The sequence below is a fragment of the Panthera tigris genome, chromosome D4, assembly GCF_018350195.1.
Source record: "Panthera tigris isolate Pti1 chromosome D4, P.tigris_Pti1_mat1.1, whole genome shotgun sequence".
Classification (NCBI taxonomy): domain Eukaryota; kingdom Metazoa; phylum Chordata; class Mammalia; order Carnivora; family Felidae; genus Panthera; species Panthera tigris.
In genome coordinates, this window is record NC_056672.1 from 77,925,197 (window position 1) to 77,951,986 (window position 26,790).

A 26,790-nucleotide genomic window follows, 5' to 3' on the forward strand; every position below is an offset into this window, starting at 1 on the left:
TGAGACAGAGCTGATAGATTCTGAGCCCACAGAGTAGAAATCTTTGCTAGATTAGTCTGAAGGTTTCCCAGAGGGGATGAGGCTTGATAGAGCTTTGAAAGACGGAACAAACCATATTGAAGAGTGTATCTTGTTAAGATTCAGGAAGCCCAAGTTTGGAGGAAGGTTTTCAGGATGGCCCACAGTCCCTGTGCTGGTTAGATGTCCAGGGTTATCAGAAAGGCCAGGTGTTAAAATGGATAGAAACTCTGTCTGGAATACCCTTCCTATGACAGATCCATATAACAAACTCCTGTCATCTCCCGAGCCCTCCCATCAAGGGTCATCACTCTCAGAGGCCATATCTTGCTCTCCTTCAGTCTTTGGGGAAGATTTTTTCTCTTTTTCATTTGCCCCCATGATTTCTTTACTTACTGCCCTGCAGATCCTTAATAGGAAGCCCTATCTTCTTCACTAAAGTGAGGAGAGCAGAGTCTTGCCTCATTGGTGTCCTCGACCCTGTAGCTAGCAGGGACAGTCACACAACCAACACTCGGTAAGTGTTTAATTAATTGTATGAGTGGACTTTTCTCACCCAGGCAACATTTGCCTCTCCTAATGTAAAAGATGGCTAGACCATTAATTGCACAAACATTTATTGGGGTGCTCTGAGCAGGACGCTGTGGCAAATGGGGGATACATGTGTGCACATGACAGAATAGATATAATTTAATAGAGGACACAGCCAACGAGCAACTTATGTTTTTTAACCATTTGCATCCCCCCAAAATTCATATGTTAAAATACGAACCCTCAAGGTGATGGTAGTAGGAGGTGGGGGCCTTCGGGAGGTGATTAAGACAGGAAGACAGAGCCCTCATGAGTGAGACCCATGCTCTTATAAAATAGGACTGACAGAGTTCCCTTGTCTTCCTGCCATGTGAAGTGACATTAGAAATAACAGCCATCTAGGGAGCGGGTTGTCACCAGACACCAAATCTGTGAAGGCCATAACCTTGGATTTTCCAGCCTCCAGCATTGTGATGAATAAATAAATTAATTAATTTATAAACCACCCAGTGTTTTAGTTACAGCAGTCCAAATAGACTAAGACATCCATATTTCCACTGAATCATTCATCAAAAATCATAAGCATTTATTCTATGGCATGGACCGTGCAAGGTACTGAAGATAATCTTCAACGAGATCTAATCCCTGCCCTTAAAATGCTTACACCCTAGCCAAATCCCCAATCATAATCAATGAACATAGCCCTGGGATTTTAGCTACAAATATAGAACTAGCAATTGAAGCAATCTTGCCTGTTATGGCTGCAGCCTGGCTTGCAGAATTTCCTCACAGCTCCCTCTTTCCTCCTGGGAAAAGAGGACCGTGGTTCCCAGGACACCACGCAGCAGTGACATTTCCTCTGGCTATTAATCGGCACCTTGCCGATGAATCTGCAGCAGCACCGTGGGGACAGGGGTGTGGAGGAGGCCTCAGATGCTATTTACTGTCTCTCCAGAGAAAGTCTCTGACCTCAATTTCATTTCTTGTTTTTATTGACCCATTTCATGCTAGTGGAGTGAATTTCAAAGCCCTTTAGGGACAAATCAGCTTCTCTTGTCCTTGTTAAGTGGACATACTCCATGCGGTCATGGCTGGACACAGCCTTATCATTGGAAAGATAAGTTCTGCAGTGCTTGATTTGGCTGCAGTTACCCAGAGTGTGTCTAAGTCCTCAGAAATCAGGCTCTAGTGGCTGCATTTCATGAGCAGAACCTAGGATGGGTTCCATATTCTGAGCCTAGTTTGAAACAGGAGGAGGGCAGACAGAATGATTCTGTCCCTAAATTCAAGTATACTCATGTTTCCCCAGGGAGACACCCCCACTGAAGGAAGACTGTAGAAAGGAATTGCACAGGACCGAAAGACAGAACGAAAAGTAGAAAGAAAGAGGCAGTAACAGAGGAGGAGATAGAAGACCTGGGGCGTTGTGATTAAGCAGAGAAGATTCCCAGGAGGAAGAGGCGGGACATTAAAATGAGCAAATTGGATGGATGCATCAGTTAAGGTGGACTGTTTCACTGTAGTAACAATCAACTCTGAAATCTCAGTGGCTTAAATCAACAAGAACTTATTTCCCATTTAAGCCGCATGTCTATTGTGTGTCAGAAGTATGTTGTGGCCATTGCTGTCTTTCAAGAATCCAGGTGACAGAACAGGCAGCCTCACAACCACGGCTGGTCATTGTGTCAAGGGGAAACTGAGTTCAGAAGGGTCTCACACTAGCAGTTAAATGCTCTAATAGCAACACACATAACTTTTGTCCATCCTACATTGGATGACCTAGTCACATGGCCCCACTCTCCCAAAAGGGGCCAGAACCACGTGCTCAGGAGTCAGAGAGCACTAACGTCTACCCCAGGGGAGCCGGGAATTGAAGGAAAGCCCTCAAAGGCGTTTATGCCAGTATATTGTTTCAGAAGTGGACAGGTCTCCAAACACTCTCTGATTAAGATTCCAGTCCTGGTAGGAGCGTGACCCGCGCTTCCTTCCAGTTGAAGAGGAAACCGGCAACAAAGCCTAGGAAGGAACAGTAAGTTCAAACAGATAATGTTTAATGAGCTACCATTCTACTCTTTCATTTCTGTTTTTCTGTGCAAGTTTGAATGCCAGCTACACCTTTTGCTAACTCTGTGACTTGAAGACTTTCTCACTCTATGCCATAGATTCTTTACTTTATAAAAATAGGGATAACCAAATTACCAAATCCCCAACCATTTGTGCATATTAAATAAGTTAATACAGGGCTTAAGACAGGTCCTGACACATAGTAATAAGTATCCCATGGTGTTAACCATTCTTCTTAACAACTCAATGCAGTGGGCTATGTGTTATGTTTAATGGGTTGGGAATCGAAACCTGGGGAGATTTAGAATAGTCAAGATCACGTACGTTGTCAGTGGTGAAGCCAAGGTTCACATTCAGGCACGTTGATTCCGGAGGATGAAGTTTATATTCCACATCAAAATTATCATCCCCTCAGTTGATCCCCTCAATAGCCCTGTGGGCTAGAGTCAACAATATTTTTCCTATCACCAACCCTCTTTCTACTATTATGGTCATCACTACAACTTCCAGACATCATTCACAGAGTGCCCATACCTGCCTTCCATAAATCATGTCTAAGCCTTGCAACACTTCCCTGAAGATCGGGATGGATATCCGTTTTTATACAGCAGTAAACTGAGCCTCAAAGAAGTTAAATAGTGTATCAGTCATCTAGGGCTGTCATAGCAAAGTTCCATACACTGGGTGCTTTAAATAATAGAAATCTGTTTTCTTAGTCTTTCTTCCTGGAAGCTGGAAGTTGGAGACGGGTTGGCAGGGTTAGTTTTTATCTATCTATCTATCTATCTATCTATCTATCTATCTATCTATCTATTTACCTATAGAAAGAGAGAGAGAGCCGGTGAGGGGCAGAGAGAGAGAGGAAGAGAAAGAACCCTAGGAAGGATCCATGGCATCATTGCTGAGCTTGACCTGGGGGCTCGATCCCATGAACCATGAGATTATGACCTGAGCCAAAATCAAGAGTCGGACACTCAACCATGTGAGCCACCCAGGCACCCCTGGGTTGGTTTCTTCTATGGCTCTGTTCTTGAGTTGCACATGGCGGTCCTCCCCCTGCGGCTTCACATCATCATCCCGCTATGTGCGTCTGTGTTCTAATCTCCTCCGTAATGACACCAGTCATGTTGAATTAAGGCCTACCCGTATGAATTCATTTTACCTTAATCACCTCTTTAAAGGCCACATCTCCAAATACAGTCACAGTCTGAGGTATGAGGGGCGGGAGTTCAACATATGAATTTTGAGGGAACACAGTTCAGCCTATAACAAGTGGCCTGCATCCAGATGGAACATGGATTTAAACGTAAGATGTTCTGATTCCAAAACTACATCATGGCTTCCACCTTCAAGCCATTAGTACAGCCCTACTACATGCTCAGCATGGTCCCTGGTGTTTTCCCTTCCTTTTAAACATACAGTCCTCAGAGGAAGTGTTGGTTCTTTTGGATAGATGAGAAAATCGGGGTTCAAGGTAGAGGGGAATTTCTCCCAGTCTGGTCACCCTCGATCACCTTGAGATGTGTTCAGATCTTCTCTGACTCCTGACTAAGAGAAACTTTCTCTTGTAGCTTACTCCTTTGGAGAGGAGGCAGTCTTTTTAAAATGATGCCACATCCATTCTATCACCAATAGTTAGCATTTTTTAAAAATTTTTTTTAACGTTTTTATTTATTTTTGAGACAGAGAGAGACAGAGCATGAATGGGGGAGGGTCAGAGAGAGGGAGACACAGAATCTGAAACAGGCTCCAGGCTCTGAGCTGTCATCACAGATCCCGACGCGGGGCTCCAACTCACGAACCGTGAGATCATGACCTGAGCCAAAGTCGGCCGCTTAACCGACTGAGCCACCCAGGCGCCCCAATAGTTAGCATTTTTAAAGTACTACTACGTGCGGTTACGAAGATAGGCACTTACCACACGGAAACCTTAGACACAACGCCAGTTTTCTAGGAAATTGCAACCGAGATGAAAGGACAAGTAATAGGCAGTAAAACATAAATACCACTCGATATTCAGTGAGAGGCTCTGTCAGTAAATCCTGTGAAAATCCAGGGGAAGACAGAAGTACTATAGCCTGCGTACTCAGGGAACACTTTTTGCCAGTGTTTAAGGAATGCATTTGGAGGTTGGAGGGGTTCAAATGCCGGCAGCAACAAAGATGGAGGTTTGTGAGTTGTGTTCGTGAGATGATTTCTGGTCATACTCTGGCTTACGTATGAATGGTTCACCATTGTCTTCAAGGTGAAATCTCAGTGTACATGTTGCATCCGCCCTAGCTTATGCTTCAGCTTTATTGTCCGCCATCTCTGCACTGCGCAACCTTGGAGTAAGAGCCTCGCGTGCCTTTCCTTTCCTGCCTCTGGTCCTTCACCTGTGGACGGACACTGGGGCGTCGAGGTAGGTGCCCGGTTCTCCGTCAGGCAGGTCTGAATTCTGGCCCTGCCCCTTACTAACCAGTGGGACATTCGACAGGTTATTTAACTTCTCACTTTCCTCCCCCATAAAGTAAGAAGAGTAATAACCTCCTGGCAGGGCAGGTGTGAAGATTTAATGGAATGAAGTCTATAAAGCACCCTGGTTACTGCCTACTCTATCATGCATACTCGGGAATGGTAGTTATCATCATAATAATGATGTTTTTCTTGGGCCAGCAACTCACGACTACTGCTTCTTAGCCTAAACAATTCCCACAGCACCTTTTCATATTTATACCTTAGCGTTGTGTTACCGCATCATCTTACTTACAGAGAGAGGCAGAGCAATGTTTAGGGGCTCGGTCCTGGCATCTGCCTGCTTACCATTTATTAACTGTGCAACTTTGGGCCAGTTACTTGGCCTCTCTGTGTCTCAGTTTTCTTACGTAAAGTGGAGATCAAGGCATTGTCTCTTCCACAGAGACAGTTTGAAGATTGGATGAGTTTGCATCACAGGGCCCAGAATTTAGTACATACTCAATAAATGGTAGGTATTGTGACCTCCACTGCAGAAAGGAGGAAAGAAACTAAGGAATTTGACCAAAGTTGGATGACAAACGGGACAAGAACTTTTAGCATCAGAATTTTGAGTCAGATGGCTCCACAGTCTGTGCTCTTAATCACCAGGCGTTTGGCTTCCCCCATGAATAAGAAACACGTCCACCTCCAAGTCCTTCCTCACTGTCATTATCAGATCCACATACTTGACAGCTCCTCAGGCCGTGCGACAATCAGACTGGAGATACAGGACAAGCTGCCTCCCACAGTCATTCACTTTAGAGAGAACTCTGCATCGATCCCACCCCACTCCCTTTATCTGCCCTCAGCTCGTCCAACTTTTGCACACGAAAACGGAAGGCTCCGAGATAAAGCAACATGTGCAGAGTCCCACAGAAGACAAATGATCGAGGCCGAAATACAGATCACATCTAGGTGATTGTGTATTTTGGGGCTCCTGCTAATTGTCCTGGCCAGTGTTAGGCGCTGGTGTTGGAGACTGGGACGTGTGTGTTTCATCGTGTTAGGAACTGGACCATGATTCCATGGCACATAGTGGGCACTCAGTGAACATTTATCGAATGAATGAATTCATACACCTATCTACTCATCTCTCTCTCCCTCCCTCTCTCCATTTCTCTATCTACCTACCTAACAAAGCCCCTGCCTCATCGAATGGGGGAGAAAGAAATAAAAGCCACTACTTCCTATATGTTGCATCAGGAGCTGTGATAAGAGTGGGTGCTAAAGGCACCAAGAAAAGCTGTCATGACTAGCAAAATGGTACATTCTGCTCCGCCCAAGGTACCTTCCTGCCCACACCAGCACACCAGAAAAAAGTCACGATTACAGTGAAAGCTTATATAATGCCATAGTTTTGCTTTTAGCAAGCAGCAACAATCGTGAAAAGAACTTTAAATACAAATGAAACAAAGAATGGAAGAAATCAAGTTGCCTTCTCCAATATGGAAAAGTAGTACTTTTAATTCTTTTTTTTTTTTTTTTTTGCTCTTTTAGGAAAACAGTGTGGTTCCGCATGAAGACCAGAATCTGTAGTACAAAATAAACACTGTTCTTTTTTTTTTTCAAGTTTATTTATTTTTGAGAGAGAGAGGGCAAGCAGGGGAGTGGGCAGAGAGGGAGGGAGAGAGAGAGAGAGAGAGAGAAAGAGAGAGAGAGAGAATCCTAAGCAGGCTCTGCACTGTCGGCACAGAGCCTGGTGTCAGGCTCCATCCCACAAATTGTGAGATCATGACCTGAGCCAAAATCAGAAGTCAGACACTTAACCACTGAGCCACCCAGGTGCCCCTAAACACTGCTGTTTCTTAATGAGCTGAATCTTAGAGTCCCTAATATTTTTCTCTTGGCCAAAAGGTCTTACTAGGTACCTAAACAAGCTTGACCTCTTTTCTATTTTCTTTGTTAATTTTGGGTTTCTCAGCTCTTCTTGTTGCTTTCTCTCTTATTTACCAATAGCTTTTCTATTGCTTGTTTTGATCTGGTTTGGTTAACTTTTAAGTTGTATCAATGTTTTTAATGAATCGTGCGAGTGTGTGTACTCCATAGATGTCTGGTAAGTAGAAAGCCTCTAGGTACAACAAGGAAAACATTACTTCATCTGTACGTCATGTGTTCAAAATAACATACTGGGGCTTCCTCGATGTTTTCCTCACTTTCATTTCTGCACCTTCAGAGTCACCAAGGCTTGTTACTTCTACACCCTAACCCTACACACCCTACACACTCAACCCTCTCTGGCCAACCTTAACAACTGCCTTTTTGCAAGCTGTCACCAGTGCATGGACCATCGCAAAGGCATCTGAAGTATCCGATCTCCATTTGCTCTTAAGCAATGCCCTTCATCCCCGAAAATGTTGCCAGAGGGATGCTTCTGAAACCCAGATCTGATCGTGCTCTCTGCTAATTCAGTGGTTTTCCATCTGTTGGAAGATTCAGTCTCCTTGCATGACACGATGGACTGACCTAGCTTGACCTGGCTTTTGCTTATGTCTCCAAGTTTGCCTCTAACCCAGACCAACGAAAAAGTAGAGATATAGTAACTCGACTTTCAATGTCTGTCCATTCTCTGCAAAAGGGCTTAAATCCCCTTGTCCTTTTTCCATACTGTCTCTCTTGCCTGCTTGAAGAGTCTTCACAGTTTTTGAATACCTATTGTCTGTTTTTTTTTTAACTGCAAAACTCAAACATCAACTTCATCCCTACAAAGAGCATTTGTAACCCCCTTCATTTTAATACTAGAATAAGTATTTTATGGGTGCTGTTATCTTTACACAGATTGCATTGAAATATTATTGCTCTCCTTTTTATTGTAAAGTAATATATGCACCTTCTAAAAATCTTAAGAAAATATAGATACAGAATGGAATAATTAAAATCATGCATAATTTGGTCACTCTGATGCAACTCTTGTTAACATTTTGGTGGACTCTACCTCTAGTCTTCTCTCCAAACATATGTAAGTGTTTATTTTGCAAAAATATGGTCATACTATCCATATTGTTTTATCACCGGCTTTTTGAAATCAAAGGGGATGTTGTAAAAATCACCTTCTGTCTTTAAAGTTATTTCCTGACATCACTGTCAATGCTGAAAAGTATTTCCTTGGATGAATAAAATAATTTTCTATTACTGGAACTACAGTTATGTCTAAAAGTTTTTATTACAAACAAGGCAATTTCTCTCTTTATAGCCAAATCTTTGAGTGTGATCATGATTATTTCTGTTTGATAAATTCAGCAGGAGTAATTTCTCGATCAACAAGGATATACAAGTTTAAGCCTTTTGATACACATTTTTAAATTGTCTTTCAAAAACATGCTATTAACTGGTACTCCCAAAAGCAATATATGTCCATTTCCTCACAAAGGTAATATAAATATATGATATTTAATAGCAATTGAATAAGCAAAAAGTATGACTTGTCTTAATATAATCCCTCTGTGAGGTATAATATACTTTCTTTGCATACTCAACTCATATATATATATGTTTCTTTTGTGATTTTCTTAATTGGGTCCTCTGATTCACTTTCAACTGCAATGTTTATCTCTTTTTTTCATTGGTTTTATATATCATCCTTTGTCTGTCATGTATGCCTCACAAAAATTTTTATCTCTTTTTGCTGTCTGCCTTTGAATTTGAAAATGATTTATGCTACAATTCATCCAATCCCCATTGATTTGAAATGCTACCACTGTTATATATTGATTCATATATATGCTCAGATCAGTCTATGAACATTTAAAAATAATACATCAACCTGTTCCTCTACCACTATTCTATTTTTAAGTTAACTTTGGTTCATATCAATATTATTTTTATGTTATTATTATTATTAACACCATTACTGTCATAGCTACTATTTCTTGATCATGACTCACATATTTCAGCATGCAATGCTTAATACTTTTACAAACTATATCTGATTTATTCTTTCAAACAGCTCTGTGAAATAGGTACAATTATTATATACATGTTTCAGCTAAGGAAACCGAAACATATTTATTATCTAGTAGAACTGAGATTAAAACTCGAGTTGTCCTGACACCAGGCCTACAAACTGAAATTCAGAGCAATACTTTCTCTTTACTCATTTTCAAAGCATTTTTCTGCCTATTCTCACATGACTTACTCTTGGAGATAAACTTTAAAATAACTTTATTAACCGTTTAAAGCCAGTCTTTGAATCTATTTAGACTTTTTATTGTGGTATAGCATACATATGTACATGAACCATAAGTGAACAGATATGTGCAACCCACACCCAGACCAAGAAATTTATCAGCGCATCAGAGGCCCCATGGTGTCCTTTTCCACTTGTTACTACCCCCCACAGGTAAGCCCTGTCCTGACTTCAACATCACACATTAGTTTTACTCAGTTTTGGGTTTTAAAGGAACACATGCATTATGTTCCTTTATGTTTATGTTATCAAGGGTCTTTTCATGTTCCTTTTGGCTATATGTAGATCTTCTATTATGAAACATCTTTAATTTTTTAATTTTTTATTTGTCTGAGTTGAAGCGTCCTTTATTGTTATACTAGCATTTATTGAAAATACTCTGTCTCTGTTGAATCACCTTGGAAACTTTCTCTAAAATCAATTAAGTATATAAAAACAGAGGTCTGTTTCTAAACCCTTTCTCCTGTTCCTTGGCCTATAAGTCTTTTATTTTGCTAATATCGCACTGCCTTGATTATTTCAAGCTATGTAGTAAGTCTGTTACATAAACGTTCACTTGTCTCTTTACTTTCAAAAATTGTTTTAATTATTCTAGGTCCCCTGTACTTCCACATACATTTTAGAGCTAGCTTGTCAATTTCTAAAACAAAATGACTGGGATTCTGATTGGGGTTGCAATGAACTCATGGGTCACTATGGGAAGAGTATTGAATCCTATTGTCCACGAAACTGGTATATGTCTCTATTTACTTAGGTTTTCTGTAAATTCTCTCAGTATACACAAGCCTGACATATCCATTTTACTATGCTTTTACATCTGTGTATACTCAGGGGACTTCCTCAAAAAGTAGCTCTTTTGGAGGCACCTGAGTGGTTCAGTCAGTTAAGCATCCGACTCTGGGTTTTCGCTCAGGTCAAGATCTCACTGTTCATGAGTTTGAGCCCTGTATGGGGGGGCTCCATGCTGTCAATGCAGGACTTGCTTGGGATTCTCTCTCCCTCTCTCTGCCCCTCCCCCCCCCCCACACACTCACTCATTCTCTTTCTTTCTCTCAAAATAAATAAACTTTTTTTTTTAAAGTAGCTCTTTTTCATTGTATTTCTGGTGCCTTTGAAAACTGAGTCACTAGTGAGTATCTTTCTGTTTTATGCTTTCCTTTGGTCACCTTTTTTAACAGCCAGATAACTTTTAATTGAATGCTACCATGTTATTTTCCTCCAGAGATGTTTACCCTGTCCTTTGGTGGAAAATAGACTGATGGTGGATCACCTTAATCTGACTAGAAACAGGGTTGATATGAAGCAGAGTTTCAGTTCTTACAAAGTATCATCTACCTCTGGTTAAGCACACTCCTTAATTCAAGCTCTCCATGGATTCCCAACTGAGATCCTTGGGTATTTAATAAGTTCCCCTGCCCACAGCTTCACACCCTTCTGTGGTTTCTCATCTCCAATTTTTATCTTGTCAGCTCTGAGAGATTTAAAGACAACTGTTCTACACTCAAAAGTTTTATGCCTTGCTTACTATTCCCCTGACCTCTACAATTGAAGAATTTAGCAAATGCCTCAAGGAGAAACCAACAATTATGCTCATTTCAGTGAACTATCCTTTTCGTTAGAATTTTGGCTCCCTAGGTATTGGCTGCATTGGCAGTCACAAAAGCATTTTTTTCTTCTTCTTAGATTTATGAGTTCACCAACAGTTCTGTTGAATACTTAACCACTCAGGAATGGGCACCAGGCTCCATGTTCCAATAATTAGCAAATGCCCTAAGGAATAATGTGGGTGCGTGCTGTAAGTGAGCTACCCTCTCCATGATTCTCTTCACTCTGATTCTTGGAATTTCAGCCTCATTTCCCTCAGTAGTTCGTTGTCTTGTGTCTTTTTAAAAATTATTTAAAATTTTCTTCTCCTCCTTCTTCTTCTTTTCCTATTTTGTTCTTTGTGGGAGACTGGTCTTATACACAAGCTACTGCATCACAGCCGGAGAGAAATTCTTTTTGTATGTGATTTGCCTTTCAAGACGTTTGACCATTTTATTTATATCATCAGATTTATTGGCTTGAAGTAGTTCATATTATTCACTTATTATTTTTCAATGTTTGTAATGTCTAAATGATGCCTTCTTTTGTTCCTGATATTGGTAATTAGGGCATTCTCTCTTTCTTCTTGATCAGTCAAGCTAGAAGTTTTTCAGTTTTGTAGACTTCCAAAAACAAAACAAAACAAAACAAACTCCAAAAACAAACAAGCTTTTGGCTGCAGTGATTTACTGTATTTGTTCAGTTTTTAAACATTTGATTACCACTCTGTTATTTCTTTATTTCTACTTACCTTAAGCTTACTTTTCTTCTCTTCCTTTAACTTCCTAAAGAAGAAGATTAGATAAGTGTTTTTAGACTTTTCCTGTAAATTAATAAACAATTTAAAGGTATAAAATTCTCTATAGGTGCTGATTTTTGATATATGACCTGCAATACCTATCTATATCTATCTATACCTATATCTACATCTGTACCTATATCTTACACAGCTATGTTACACTCAACAATACTCATGGAATAAAGTTTGCTTTAAATAGCCATATGTCTTTTGATATGTTCTGTTTTCATGTATATTTGAATTCAAAATAATTTCAATTTTTTGTGTAATTTCTTTCATCCATTGGTTGTTCAGAAGTGTGTTATTTAAATTTCCAAATATGTAACTTCCAGATTTTTTTCTGTTGTTTTATCTCGAATATAATTATGATAAAAACATGTTTTGTATAAACTTATTATTTTAAATTTATTGAGACTCCTATGGTCTAAACAATTACCTGTGTTCGTGAATGTTCCATGTATGCTGGAAGAGAGTGTAATCTCTTGTTGGGGATGGAATATTCTAGAAACATCAAGTAAGTTCAATTAATCAGTAATGTTCAATTAGTTTAGTAGTAATTTCTTCCATATGCTTGGTGAATTTCTTTCTGTTTGTTCTATCAGTTAATGAGAGACAACTATTGAAATCTCAGATATAGAAGGAGCCAAGATGCTTCCCTTCACATGGAAGTTTTGTGTGTGTCTCTCATTTGTGAAATATAGCCAGACCAACACTAAACCGTCCACACCTAGAAAACTGATCTGAGGATTAACACAACAACCTGCACAACCTGAAACACAGAATTCAGCAGGTACACAGCACGGAGAGGTGAACTTGGGGGAGAGAGAAGCCACGGAGCGCTGGGAGGTGCTCTTGCGTGTGGAAAGAGGACAGAGACAATGGCGAGAATACGGGAAAAGCACCACTCCCCAAAAGCAGCTGGAGAGAAAGTGGAAAATTGGAAACAGCCACAGGGACTAAACTAAAAAGGGAGAAAGAAGAAAGGAGAGGGGTTAAATTCCATTAAGACTGTAAACAAGGGGAGCGCAGAGTCTGCAGTTCTGCAGCTCGATAACTGGTGGTGCTCTGGTGGGAAGGGCAAATCCCCAGGAGCTGAATGGGATCTGGGAGGGTCTTGGGCCACACGGGGAGAAGCGGCTCCACTGCTGGAAGGACATTTGGTAGAGACTGTTGTGGCCACCTGGTCCCAGCAGACCCCAGAGAACAGCCACATTCACTGGTGCTGGAACAAGGTCCTTAAGGGTGAAGTCTGGTGCCAGACGTGTGTTGTGATTTTGTGATTTTCCATAATCCCAAAACACTGCTGCTATACTATCTCATGAACTTTTCCTGGGGCAGGCTGGCCCTGGCTGCAGTCTCTGGGCATGGGCAGCAGCATAGTCCTGCAAACGTTCTTGGGTGCGGCCGGCATTTGGCCATTGCTTGGTGAGACCCTCTGCAGAGGGGCGGAACGGGTCAAAGCCGCAGTCCCTCAGAAGTAAGGGGCCGGGGAAAACAGCCGTATCTGAGATAAAAGTCAGGAGAGAGGTACTAACTGGGGCTTGATCATGGACAGTGTAAAAGCAGAGAGTGGACTAAAGCTGAAGACAAAGGACAGGTGCACAATTGCTGATGGGAGAGAACAGAGTTCCAATACTAGAGACTGGGTAGCTGAATGACGCCATTTTCGCTACTCCTGCACATGAGCATTTGCACCTACAAGCGCCACAACAATCCACCCCAGTAGGCTAGTAGCGCCATCTAGTGGAGAAGGGAGCCGTTACACTAAGCCCCGCCCAACTGGGCCAACCTTGCTCTTCAAGAACAGAAGTCTCACCGCCTGCTTAGTTTATGGACTATAAAGTGCTTCATAGTCTGACTTCTATGTGAAAATGAAGTAATTTCAGTCCTATTTCAGTCTGTTAGCAGGTCCATCTATTCAATTTTCTTTCTTTTTTTTCTCTTTTTTTTCTTTTCTTTTTCTTGAATAAAGAGAAAAAAATCATTTTTATTTTCAATTTTTATTAAAAATATTTTTACTTTTTTTACTATATTTTTTACTGTTGTGTAAATTTTTTCAAATTCTATTTTACTTCCATCATTTTATTTTAGTCTACTTCAGTGTATTCATTTTTTCAAATTTTGAAAGGATTTCCTTTTTTTCTTTTTTCTTTTTCATTTCTTTTCTTTCTCTTGAATACAGAAAGAAAAAAGTCATCTTTATTTTTAATTTTTATTAAAAATATTTTTCTTTAATTTTTTTCTACTATATTTTTTACTTTTGTGTAAATTTTTTCAAATTCTAGTTTACTTCCATCATTTCATTTTAGTCTACTTCAGTGTATTCATTTTTTCAAATTTTCAAACAATTTCCTTTCTTTTTCTTCTTTCCCCTTTTTTCTCTAATCTGTCAAGCCACTTTCACCACCCAAACAAAAACACACCTAGGATCTAGTGTCATTTATCCGATTGTTGTGTGTGTGTGTGTGTGTGTGTTTAATTTTTTGATTTTAATATTTTTTAATTTTAATTTTTTTAATTTTAATTTTAATTTTTCTACCTCATTAATTCCTTTTCTCCCTTCAAAATTACAAAATGAAGGAATTCACCCCAAAAGAAAGAGCAGGAAGAAACGACAGCCAGGGACTTAACCAATACAGATACAAGCAAGATGTCTGAACCAGAATTTAGAATGACGATAATAAGAATACTAGCTGGAGTCGAAAATAGATTAGAATCCCTTTCTGTGGAGATAAAAGAAGTAAATATGAGTCAGGATGAAATAAAAAATGCTATAACTGAGCTGCAATCAGGAATGGATGCTGCCATGGCAAGGATGGATGAGGCAGAACAGAGAATCAGTGATATAGAGGACAAACTTATGGAGAATAATGAAGCAGAAAAAAAGAGCGAGACTAAGGCAAAAGAGCACTATTTAAGAATTAGAGAAGTCAGTGGCTCATTAAAAGGAACATCAGAATCATAGGGATCCCAGAAGAGGAAGAGAGAGAAATAGGGGTAGAAGGGTTATGTGAGCAGGTCATAGTGGTAAACTTTACTAACCTGGGGAAAGACACAGACATAAAAATCCAGGAAGCACAGAGGTCTATTAGGTTCAACAAAAACTGACCATCAACAAGGCATATCATAATAAAATTCACAAAATACTCAGGCAAGGAGAGAATCATGAAAGCAGCAAGGGGAAAAAAAGTCCTTAACCTACAAGGGAAGACAGATCAGGTTTGCAGCAGACCTAGCCACAGAAACTTGGCAGGCCAGAAAGAAGTGGCAGGGTATATTCAATGTGCTGAATCAGAAAAATATGCAGCCAAGAATTCTTTATCCAGCAAGGCTGTCATTAAAAATAGAAGGAGAGATAAAAAGTTTCCCAGACAAACAAATATTAAAGGAGTTTGTGACCACTAAACCAGCCCTGCAAGAAATTTTAAGGGGGACTCTCTGAGGGGAGAAAAGATTAAAATACAAATAAATAAATAAATAAATAAATACCAAATGTGACAAAGATTAGAAAGGACCAGAGAACACCACCAGAAACTCCAACTCTACAAGCAACATAATGGCAATAAATTCATATCTTTCAGTACTTACTCTAAATGTCAATGGACTCAATGCTCCAATCAAAAGACATAGGGTAACAGAATGGATAAGAAAACAAGATCCATCTATATGCTCTTTACAAGAGACCCACTTTAGACCTAAAGACACCTTCAGATTGAAAGTAAGGGATGGAGAACCATCTATCATGCTAATGGTCAACAAAAGAAAGCTAGAGTAGGCCTACTTATATAAGACAATCTAGACTTTAAAATAGACTGTATCAAGAAATGCAGAAGGGTATTATATCATAAGTAAGGGGTCTATCCACCAAGAAGACCTAACAATTGTAAACATTTATGCACCAAATGTGAAGCACCCAAATATATAAATCAATTAATCATAAATATAAAGAAACTCATTGATGGTAATACCATAATAGTAGGAGACTTCAACATCCCACTCACAGCAATGGGCAGATCATGTAATCAAAAAATCCACAAGGAAACAATGGCTTTGAATGACACACTGGGCCAGGTGGACTTAACAGATATATTCAGAACATTTCTCCTAAAGCAGCAGAATATACATTCTTCTTGAGTGCACATGGAACGTTCTGCAGAACAGACCACATAGTGGGACACAAATCAGCCCTCAGCAAGTACAAAAAGACCAAGATCATCCCGTGCATATTTTCAGACCACAATGCTATGAAATTCGAAATCAACCACAAGAAAAAATTTGGAAACATAAAAATACATGGAGACTGAAGAACATCCTACTAAAGAATGAATGGGCCAACCAAAAAGTTAAAGAGGAAATTAACAAGTATATGGAATCCAATGAAAATGATAACACCACAACCCAAACCTGTGGGGTGCAGCAAAGGTGGTCATAAGAGGAAAGTATATAGCAATCCAGGCCTTCCTAAAGAAGGAAGAAGGATCTCAGATACACAACCTAACCTTATGCCTTAAAGAGCTGGAAAAAGAACAACAAATAAAAATCCAAACCAGCAGAAGACAGGAAATAATAAAGATTAGAGCAGAAATTAATGCTATTGAAACCAAAAAAACAGTAGAACAGATCAATGAAACCAGAAGCTGGTTCTTTGAAAGAATTACCTAAATTGATAAACCACTAGCCAGTTTGATCAAAAAGAAAAAGGAAAGGACTCAAATAAATAAAGTCAAGAATGAAGGAGGAGAGATCACAACCAACACAACAGAAATAAAAACAATGATAAGAGAATATTATGAGCAATTATATGCCAATAAAATGGGCAATCTGGAAGAAATGGACAAATTCCTAGAAATATATATACTACCAAAACTGAAACAGGAAGAAATGGAAAATTTGAACAGACCCATGACCAGTAAGGAAATCGAATTAGTAGTTAAAAATCTCCCAATATTAGTAATCAAAAATCTCCCAAAAAATAAGACTCCAGGGCCAGATGGCTTTCCAGGGGAATTCTACCAAACATTTAAGGAAGAGTTAACACCTATAGTATTGAAGCTTTTCCAAAAAATAGAAATGGAAGGAATACTTCCAAACTCATTCTATGAAGCCAGCATTACCTTGATTCCAAAACCAGATAGAGACCCCACTAAAAAGGAGACCAATTTCCCTGATGAACATGGATGCAAAAATCCTCAACAAGATATTAGCCAACTGGCTTCAACAATACATTAAAAACATTATTCACCATGACCAAGTGGGATTTATACCTGGGATGCAGGACTGGTTCAATATCTGCAAAACAATTAACGTGATTCATCACATCAATAAAAGAAAGGATAAGAACTATATGATCCTCTCAATAGATGCAGAGAAAGCATTTGACAAAATACAACATCCTTTCTTGGTAAAAACCCTCAAGAAAGTAGGGATAGAAGGATCATACCTCAAGATCATAAAAGCCATATATGAACGACCCAACGCTAATATCATCCCCAATGGGGAAAACTGAGAGCTTTCCCCCTAAGGTCAAGAACAAGACAGGGATGTCCACTCTCGCCACTGTTATTCAACATAGTATTGGAAGTCTTAGCCTCTGTAATCAGACAACACAAAGAAATAAAAGGCATCCAAATTGGCCAAGAGGAGGTCAGACTCTCACTCTTCATAGATGACATGATACCCTATATGGAAAACCCTAAACAATCCACCAAAAAACTGCTAGAACTGATTCATGAATTCAACAAAGTGCAGGATATAAAATCCATGCACAGAAATCAGTTGCATCCCTATACATCAACAATGAAGCAACAGAAAGAGAAATCAAGGAACCAGTCCCATTTACAGTTGCTCCAAAAACCATAAAATACCTAGGAATAAATCTAACCAAAGAGGTGAAAAATCTATATACTGAAAACTATAGAAATCTTATGAAAGAAATTGAAGAAGACACAAAAAAATGGAAAAAGATTTCATGCTCCTGGATACAAAGAACAAATATTGTTAAAATGTCAACACTACCCAAAGCAATCTACATATTCAATGCAATCCCTATCAAAATAACACCAGCATTCTTCACAGAGCTAGAACAAATAATCCTAAAATTTGTATGGAACCAGAGAAGACCCCGAATAGCCAAAGCAATTTTGAAAAAGAAAACCAAAGCAGGATGCATCACAATCCCAGACTTCAAGCTACACTACAAAGCTGTAATCATCAAGACAGTGTGGTACTGGCACAAGAACAGACACTCAGATCAATGGAACAGAATAGAGAACCCAGAAATGGACCCACAAATGTATGGCCAACTAATCTTTGACAAAGCAGGAAAGAATATCCAATGGAATAAAGACAGTCTCCAGCAAGTAATGCTGGGAAAACTGGACAGTGACATGCAGAAGAATGAACCTGGACCACTTTCTTATGCCATACACAAAAATAAACTCAAAATGGATGAAAGACCTAAATGTAAGACAGGAAGCCATCAAAATCCTTGAGGAGAAAGCAGGCAAAAAACTCTTTGATCTTGGCTGCAACAACAGATTTCTCCTTGATTTGTCTTTCTGTTACTTCTAACTCAACACGTCTCCAGAGGCAAGGCAAACAAAAGCAAAAATGAACTACTGGGATTTCATCAAAATAAAAAACTTCTGCACAGCAAAGGAAACAATCAGCAAAACTAAAAGGCAACCGACAGAGTGGGAGAAGATATTTGCAAATGACATTTCAGATAAAGGGTTAGTGTCCAAAATCTATAAAGAACTTATCAAACTCAACCCCCAAAAAACAAATAATCCAGTAAAGAAATGGACAAAAGACATGAATAGACACTTCTCCAAAGAAGACATCCAGATGGCCAATCGACACATGAAAAAATGCTCAAATCACTCATCATCGGGAAAATACAAACCAAAACCACAATGAGATACCACCTCACACCTGTCAGAATGGCTAACATTAACATCTCAGGCAACAACAGATGTTGGCGAGGTTGCAGAGAAAGAGATCTCTTTTGCATTCTTGGTGGGAATGCAAGCTGGTGCAGCCACTCTGGAAAACAGTATGGAGGTTCCTCAAAAAATTAAAAATAGAACTACCCTACGACCCAGTAATGGCACCACTAGGCATTTATCCATGGGATAGAGGTGTGCTGTTTCGAAGGGACACATGCACCTCCATGTTTATAGCAGCACTATCCACAATAGCCAAAGTATGGAAAGAGCCCAAATGTCCATCGATGGGTGAATGGATAAAGAAGATGTGGTATATGTATATACAATGGAGTATTACTTGGCAATCAAAAAGAATGAAATCTTGCCATTTACAATGACGTGGATGGAACTGGAGGGTATTATGCTAAGTGAAATTAGTCTGTCAGAGAAAGACAAATATCATATGACTTCACTCATATGAGGACTTTAAGAGACAGAAGAGATGAACATAAGGGAAGGGAAACAAAAATGATATAAAAATAGGGAGGGGACAAGCATAAGACACTCATAAATATGGAGAAAAAACAGAGGGTTACTGGAGGGGAAGTGGGAGGGGCAATGGGCTAAATGGGTAAGGGTCATTAAGGAATCTACTCCTGAAATCATTGTTGCACTATATGCTAACTAATTTGGATGTAAATTAAAAAAAAATAAAATTAAAAACAAAAGAAATCTCAGATATAATGTTTGTCTATTTCTCCTTTAAAGTTTGCCAGTTTTTGCTTCATGCAATTTGTAGTCTTTTTGTTAAACATCTATAAATAATATCTTTTTATATTTTTATTGTAGTCCTTTCATTGTTATAAAGTATCTCTCCTTTTCTCTAGAAATATATTTGTTTTAATGTCTACTTTGATAGTAATATAACTACTATAGATTTCTTACACTTACTGCATGCAAGATTCCTATCTCTGTAAATTTAATTACCACTTATTTGTGTCTTTGTATTTAAAGAGTATCTCTTGTAGACAGCATATAGTTGAATCTCACATTTGTATTGAATTTGGCAATCTAGGTTTTGATTGGAATATTTAATTCATTTACACTTAATGTAATTATTAAAATAGTTGGAATTAGGTCTAACAGTTTTATTATTTGTTTTCAAGTATTCCTTGTTTTGTTCTTCATCCCTTTTTGTTAAGCAAATATTTTCTAGTATACCATTTGAAATCCACAACCGAATTTTGGCTACATTTCCTTTCATTTTTATTCTTGCTTGATCTAGAAATTACAATATATCTATTTAAATGATCACAATCTACTTAAAATTAACACTGGATTTCTTCTGGCTAAAACAAAAAATAGATTATTCCGGCCACAATACATTTCTGATTACCCCCTTCTATCCTATGGAGTCTTTTGCCATATATGTTGCCATATGAATAGATAGGTAAATCAATAGAGATAATACCTGTGTTACCTATAAAACCTATCCATATACCTAAATTATCTATAACACCTATCTGTAGCTCTCTATACACATATCTACATCTATATCTATATACTTACACAGGTATGTTACACTCAACAATGCTTATGATACAATTTTTGCCTTAAATAGCCATGTATCTTTAAAGGAATCAAGTATGATGACCGTGGAGATGCATTGATTTATCTCCTTTAAAACTACACGCTGAGGGGAGCATAGTTAACTGACACCTCCCAGTGATGTTCCCATGAACACTGAGGTCATGCCTCCCCCAGGCTTCTCATAACCAGTGACTGAGCAAGCCAGAAAAATGAGTGCTGGTGCATTTCTGCCCAAGGTGGGATTACTCTGACAGGCAGCCTGGCTGAAATTTTCTCAGAAATGTACTGCGGGCCGAGCTTTTTCAATCCATCTTTTGTTAATGTAATTATTATGTTACATTTCCATCCATCTTTTGTTCTCTTTATTCATAGATGCTGGAGCTGCACTATAGTCTCAAGGCTCTCTGCCTACTCAACTTCTCTCCTTATTAATTCTTCATAAACATTTCCTTAAAATAATCGATCACATCTAAACCCATCGAGGTATCTAACTCTTGGATGACTTAAACTGCCATAAGAAGAAAAATATATATAGACATACTTTTACCATTTCCAGCGTTCTTCATTCCTTCCTGTATACACAAGTCACTATCTGATATAATTTCTTTTCAACCTGGAAGATTTCTCCTAACATTTCCTTAAATTGTGTACGACAGCAATGAATTCTGTCAGTTTTTGTTTATCTGAGAGTGTCTTTATAACATCTTTTTTTTTTCTTTCAACACTTTATATATTTGAATCCAATATCTTCTGCCTTTCATTGTTTCTGATGATAATTCAGCTGTTAATCACCATTGTGTCTCTGCTTGTAATGTGTTGTTTTTATTTTTCCTGCTTGCAATTTTTCTTTTTTTTTGACTTTTAGTATTTTTACTGTGATTTACTTACATGTTTCATTTTGTTTAGTTTTGTTTTTCATCTGTATACTTCTTGGGGGTTGTTGAGATCCCTGGATCTGTAAATTAATGTGTTTTCTTCTACAGTTGGGGGAAATTTTGACCATTATATCTTCAACTATTTTTCTGCCCCATTCTGTCTTCTCATTCTGGGAGTTCATTTGTTGGACTGCTCAATACTGACCATAGGTCTCTGAGGCTTTTTACATATTTTTCCATGTTTCTCTTCTCTGATATTTTGATTAGACACTTTCTATTGATCTTTCTTCACATTTACTGATTCTTTCTTCTGCCATCTCAAATCTATCATCAAGCCTATTTAATGATTTATGTTTTCATCTTAGGTGTTGTATTTTCAGATCTAGATTTTTTAAAAATTCCTTTTCATAGTTTTGATTTCTCTATTCACTCATTAATACATTTCCTTTTAATTCTTCAAATTTATTTCCTTTTTAAAAAAATTAATGTTTATTTTTGAGAGAGAGACACAGAGCACGAGCAAGAGAGGGGCAGAGAGAGAGAGGGAGACACACAATCAGAATCAGGCTCCAGGCTCTGAGCTATCAGCACAGAGCCTGATGGCAGGGCTCAAACCCACGGACCACAAGATCATGACCTCAGCTGAAGTCGAACGCTTATCAGACTGAGCCACCCAGGAGCCCCAAACTTATTTCCCCTTAAATCTTTGAATGCATTTATATTAGTCGTGCTGATGATTTTGCCTGCAACAATCCAGAAGGTGAATGCACTCAGTCAGTTTCCATTGACTGGGTTTTATGGCTTTGTTTTCTTACATATTGCTCATACTTTTTGGGTTTTTGCATTTTTGGTAATTTTTGGTTGAAAAGTTGGTTATAGGGATTGTGGAATCTGTCGTGTTCTTCTGAGTATTGTCAGTTTGAATCCACACTTAACTTGGCTGTTGTCACACTGAGTGCTCTCTCCCTGTGGTTGCAGCAACTCTTATCTTTTTTCAGGGTCTTTGGCCTCAGGCTATTGCTTTTTTAGACACGGAGCTCCTTAGTGGTCAGCGGAAGTTTGGGGCAGACTTCATACCTAGCTTTTTAGGGGCTCAGTGCTTTCTGTGGTTTTCATGAGTTAAGGCTTCTCCCTTACTTTTCTGCTTCCTGAAACAGTTTTCATTCATGCCTCTAACACGTCCAGCAGAGAAGGCTTCCACTTTCCTACAACTGGAGCTCCGTATGGGCCGTGCAGCACTGGTAGGTAAGAAAGCCGTGGCATCACAGTTCTTTTGTGGCTCAGTGGCAGTCTCTAGGTATAACCTCTTCCCCCATTCTGAGCTGCTGTGTACTGTTTTGTAGTGTCTCCAAATGGTGGTGGTTGTTCATTTAGTCCAGTTTTTATCATTATGATCTAAGAAATCACCTGTCCTCATCATGTGGCTATTACTGGCAGTCATGGTCCTGATTTATTTATTTTTTAAAGTTTATTTATTCTGAGAGAGAGAGGAGAATCCCAGAGAGACTCCGCACTGCTAGCGTGGAGCCTGATGCAGGGCTGGACCTCATAAACCATGAAATCATGACCTAAGCCAAATCAAGAGTCTGACCCTCAACCAACGGAGCCACCCAGGTGCCCCATTCGGTACTGATTGAATAGCATTTTCTTCATGCTGGTTTCCATTTCTAAGTGTAGATAAAATTATATACTATATTTCTCACATTTTGGAATAAGTATAGTTTTTTTTTTTTAATTTTTTTTCAACGTTTTTTATTTATTTTTGGGACAGAGAGAGACAGAGCATGAACGGGGGAGGGGCAGAGAGAGAGGGAGACACAGAATCGGAAACAGGCTCCAGGCTCCGAGCCATCAGCCCAGAGCCTGACGCGGGGCTCGAACTCACGGACCGCGAGATCGTGACCTGGCTGAAGTCGGACGCTCAACCGACTGCGCCACCCAGGCGCCCCAGGAATAAGTATAGTTTTTATTACAAGTTCATAAAATATATTAAAAAGCATCCCTCCATTTTTAGGCACTTAGGGAGTCTAGAAGTTACATAGGAACTGCGTTTCTTAAAGATTTAGAAATCTTTCCATTAAAAAGTCTGAGCTCTGCACTGTCTCTATATTACTTGGATGATTTGCACATTTCGCCTATGATCACTATGCGTTTCAGACTTTGAACATATGCTTCCATCAACCTTGATAATTTGTATTTATTTAGAGAATAATGTTCTAGATATTTTAGAGTATATTGGCAAAGAGTTCCACATCGCATTATTTCAGCCATTTAAATGGCTCCTCTCTATCCAGAGTTATAAGTTCTTTCTGTTTCCTGGCATGGCATCGAGTTTCCCTTGTTTTCTATTACTCTCATTTAAGGTGGCTATTTATAGATCAGCCCTGTTCTTTAGGCTCTGAGCACCTTGAAGTCAGGAATTAGGCTTTGCTCACCTGTGTCTAAGCCACCAGCTACAGTGCCTTTCACACTGAAGAACTTAACTGTGTGCTCAAGTGAACTGCACAGACTTTGGGTTATTTATGGAGAAACTATCCATTAAGCTGAAATCCAAGAGTTTATTTTACGAATGGCAAAGCGAGAAGAGAGTCGACTTGTCCAAGTTTACACAGCAAATTGGTGGCAGAGCAGACGTCTTCCCAACAAACCATGCCGTCTTGCTAAAATGGATTGAACCTAAGACAGCCTCAATTACCATCTGTCCTGCACATATATATTAAAGTAAAATATGTACTGATTCCAAAGCAAGTTCAAGCTCTAAAATTGTGAAAGTCTTTGCATGAGTATTCTGCTTCGTCAGATCTGTTTTGGTTATTAATGACATCTAAATTAGGGCCTCTTGTTCGTGGTGTTGTGTCATCCCAGGAACATGTCAATGTGTGATGGATGTGGCTAATTTAGCGATTCTTTGCAACTTTATAGAGAATCATCCTGCCAGTTTTTGGCAAGAAGGCTTGCTTTATTAAACTTGGAATCCACCATCCAGGATAAATAATGTCTATGTCTGTCCCATTTTAGGTATGTGTTGCAATCGAAGGTAATACATAAGCTGTCTTTTTTTCCCTGTCTCTCTCTCAGCCATATCTGTTTGTTTTTATACAAAAATAAACAGATATTAAAGAAACGATTAGACTAGAAGTCAGCAGACCTGGGTTCTTGCCCAAACTCGGCCATGAAGTTGCTGATGACTTGTAGGGATCACAGATTCCTTATCTTTAAATGAAGCACTTAAATAAGTACACAAAATCCAAACATACCTCAGAGGTGCTTTAGAGGGCTCTACTTAATGGATGAGGCCAGAAAAGCTTTCAGAAGCCTTATCTTTGCCTAACCCCAGAAAATAAAAGGGAAGCCCATTTTTTTTTTTGAGGGAAGCTTTTGCTTTAGAATCTGCCATTAATCAGAAAGTCAAAAATAGCATCCCTGTTGCAACAGAAGCCATCTCCCAAACATGTCACAAGGGAGCTACAACAAAAATGTTTTAAGTGTCCAAATGACTGAGAAATCACTTTCAACACTTTTAAGATTGTGGCTATCAGGAAGCATAAGATAAAGCTGTATAGGGGAGACGGCATTTGAGATGGTCCTTGAGGAGCAAACAAGATTTTTTTTAATGTTTATTTATTTTTGAGAGAGAGAGAGAGAGAGGGTGAGCAGGGGAGGGGCAGAGAGAGAAAGGTGGACAGAGGATCGGAAGCAGGCTCTGTGCTGACAGCAGAGAGCCCGATGCAGGGCTTGAACTCAGGAACCGTGAAATCATGACGTAGGCTGAAATCAGACGCTTAATTGACTGAGCCACCCAGGCACCCCAGGAGCAAGTAAGATTTTTTACATCCTTTTATTAGTCCATTAACTTTTCTAACGTTTCATTTATTCACTATGTACACATTGAGATCTTACTGTGTACCCGGCACGATGCTATTGTATGCACTGGTGGGAATTATGGAGCTTACAGTCTACAGAAGACATAGCTATGAATCAAATAATTACGTATGTATGTTATTACAAATAACTATAGCCGTTATGTAATAAGAAAAGTACAGTGTGAGTTGACAGAACTCGGTGGGGATGGTGAAGGATGATCGGGGAAGCCTTACTGCCTTCGTGAAGCGATACCTGGGCTGACATCTGCATTAACTGGGTTAAGGGGTGGGGGGGGGGAAGTGAGGGAGAGGAAGGGTCCTGAAGAGAGAGGGAGCGTGGCTCCCTTATGGAATGGAAACGAGGTCAGTGAGGCTGGAGCTGAGAGTCAAGAGGGGACGCAGGAAAAGGATAGAAAAGGATATTCTGCACTAAGAAAACAGATCTAGAAAAGAGCATCCCTTGTCCTGAGAATTAGCGGTAATTGCATTTGGTACGGGCTTTCCATACCTGAGGAGGAAAAGTGGAAGTTTTTGAAGGAAAAGTAGGTTGAGTTTGTATTGCAGGGAGGTTGAGTTGACAAGTTAAATAATCTGGGCTAAGGTACTCTGTGTTAAAGAGAGACTCAGAAAAGTTATTGACCTTGGAGCCTGCTTTCATAACATTTGTTGCCAGATGAGGAGATTAAAAAAAAAAAAAAAAGGAAAGGATTTAAGAAAAAAAGTCACTTGTAAGGGCTACGATGTGCACGGACAGCTGGATAACTATCTGCACTGATATTACCACACATTTCGTGGGTCCTTTTATGTGGCTACTTGCAAAATGTGTGAGGAATGGAAGCCTTGACTCGCCCTTTTCATCACTGATGCCGTTTGTTGTTGCTTTCTGCCTTTTTTTCTTCCTTGAGGTGTCACCCCAGCAGTACAAAATGACATAGGGAAAAATAAAAGCATCTCTTTTTCATAGTTGGGTTATAGTAACAGATGGTCATGTTCGCTCGGCAAAGACAAATAGCTCAAGTGATAAACACCGCAGGTTTGAGAGGTGGAGGAGAAAGGTTTTTGCCAGGATCCCCATTCGTAGCTGGCTCTGGAAAGACAGCAATCTGCTTTCACAGGTTCCAGCCCCCACCAAGGAGGGGCAGTGGAATTCCAGTGCTGGAAGGAAGGTGGCACCAAAAGAGAGGGGAGGAGGCTGCTGGGATACACGTTTCATCACCCCGCGGAAGGAGGGTTCCCGCTCACCCCCACTCAGCTTCTCCGTCTAATCTCCCACCAAGTCCTGTCAGGTGCATTTCCTAAGTTTCTGTCTGTCTCTCCCCTCTTCCACCATTTATTCGGGCCTCCGTTATCTCTTGCCTATGTTACTTCTTTAAAAAAAAATTTTTTTTTTAAATTTTCCCGATTCTTTATTGTCTTGATTTCAGTACTGAAATGTTCAAGACAATATCCACAGGATTTAAGTAAGCACAAGATAAACCGCTAAACCTAAATTATATATTTTTCTAAATCCGTTCTAAAGACAATACTTCTTGTTCAGCTTTATTGAGGTATAATTGGCAAAATTGCAAGATAATTAAATGTACATTGTGATGATTTGATATACCTATGCATTGTGAAAGATCCCCCCATTTATTAGCACAGCCATCACCTCGCATATTTACCTTTTTTGTGTGTGAGCACATTTAAGTTCTACTGAGCACATTTCAATATGCAACACAATTATCCACTATAGCCATACATTTTATACATTAGATATTCAGACCTCATTCATCTTATACCCGTACCCTTTTACCTCTCTATTTCTCCAACCTCCAGCCCCTGGCAACAACTTTCTACTACATTCTACTGTTTCTGTGAATTT

General features: G+C 39.3%; 1 long non-coding RNA gene across 3 annotated transcripts in view; it reads right to left on the reverse strand.

Annotated features, from left to right (window-relative positions):
• Positions 1 to 26,790, reverse strand: part of LOC122233135 — a 54,742-nt gene that overhangs the window by 14,479 nt on the left and 13,473 nt on the right. For all 3 annotated transcript variants that reach the window (XR_006210611.1, XR_006210612.1, XR_006210610.1), the window contains one exon: positions 11,628 to 11,661. This is a non-coding gene — a long non-coding RNA (uncharacterized LOC122233135). The remainder of the gene's footprint in view (positions 1 to 11,627; positions 11,662 to 26,790) is intronic.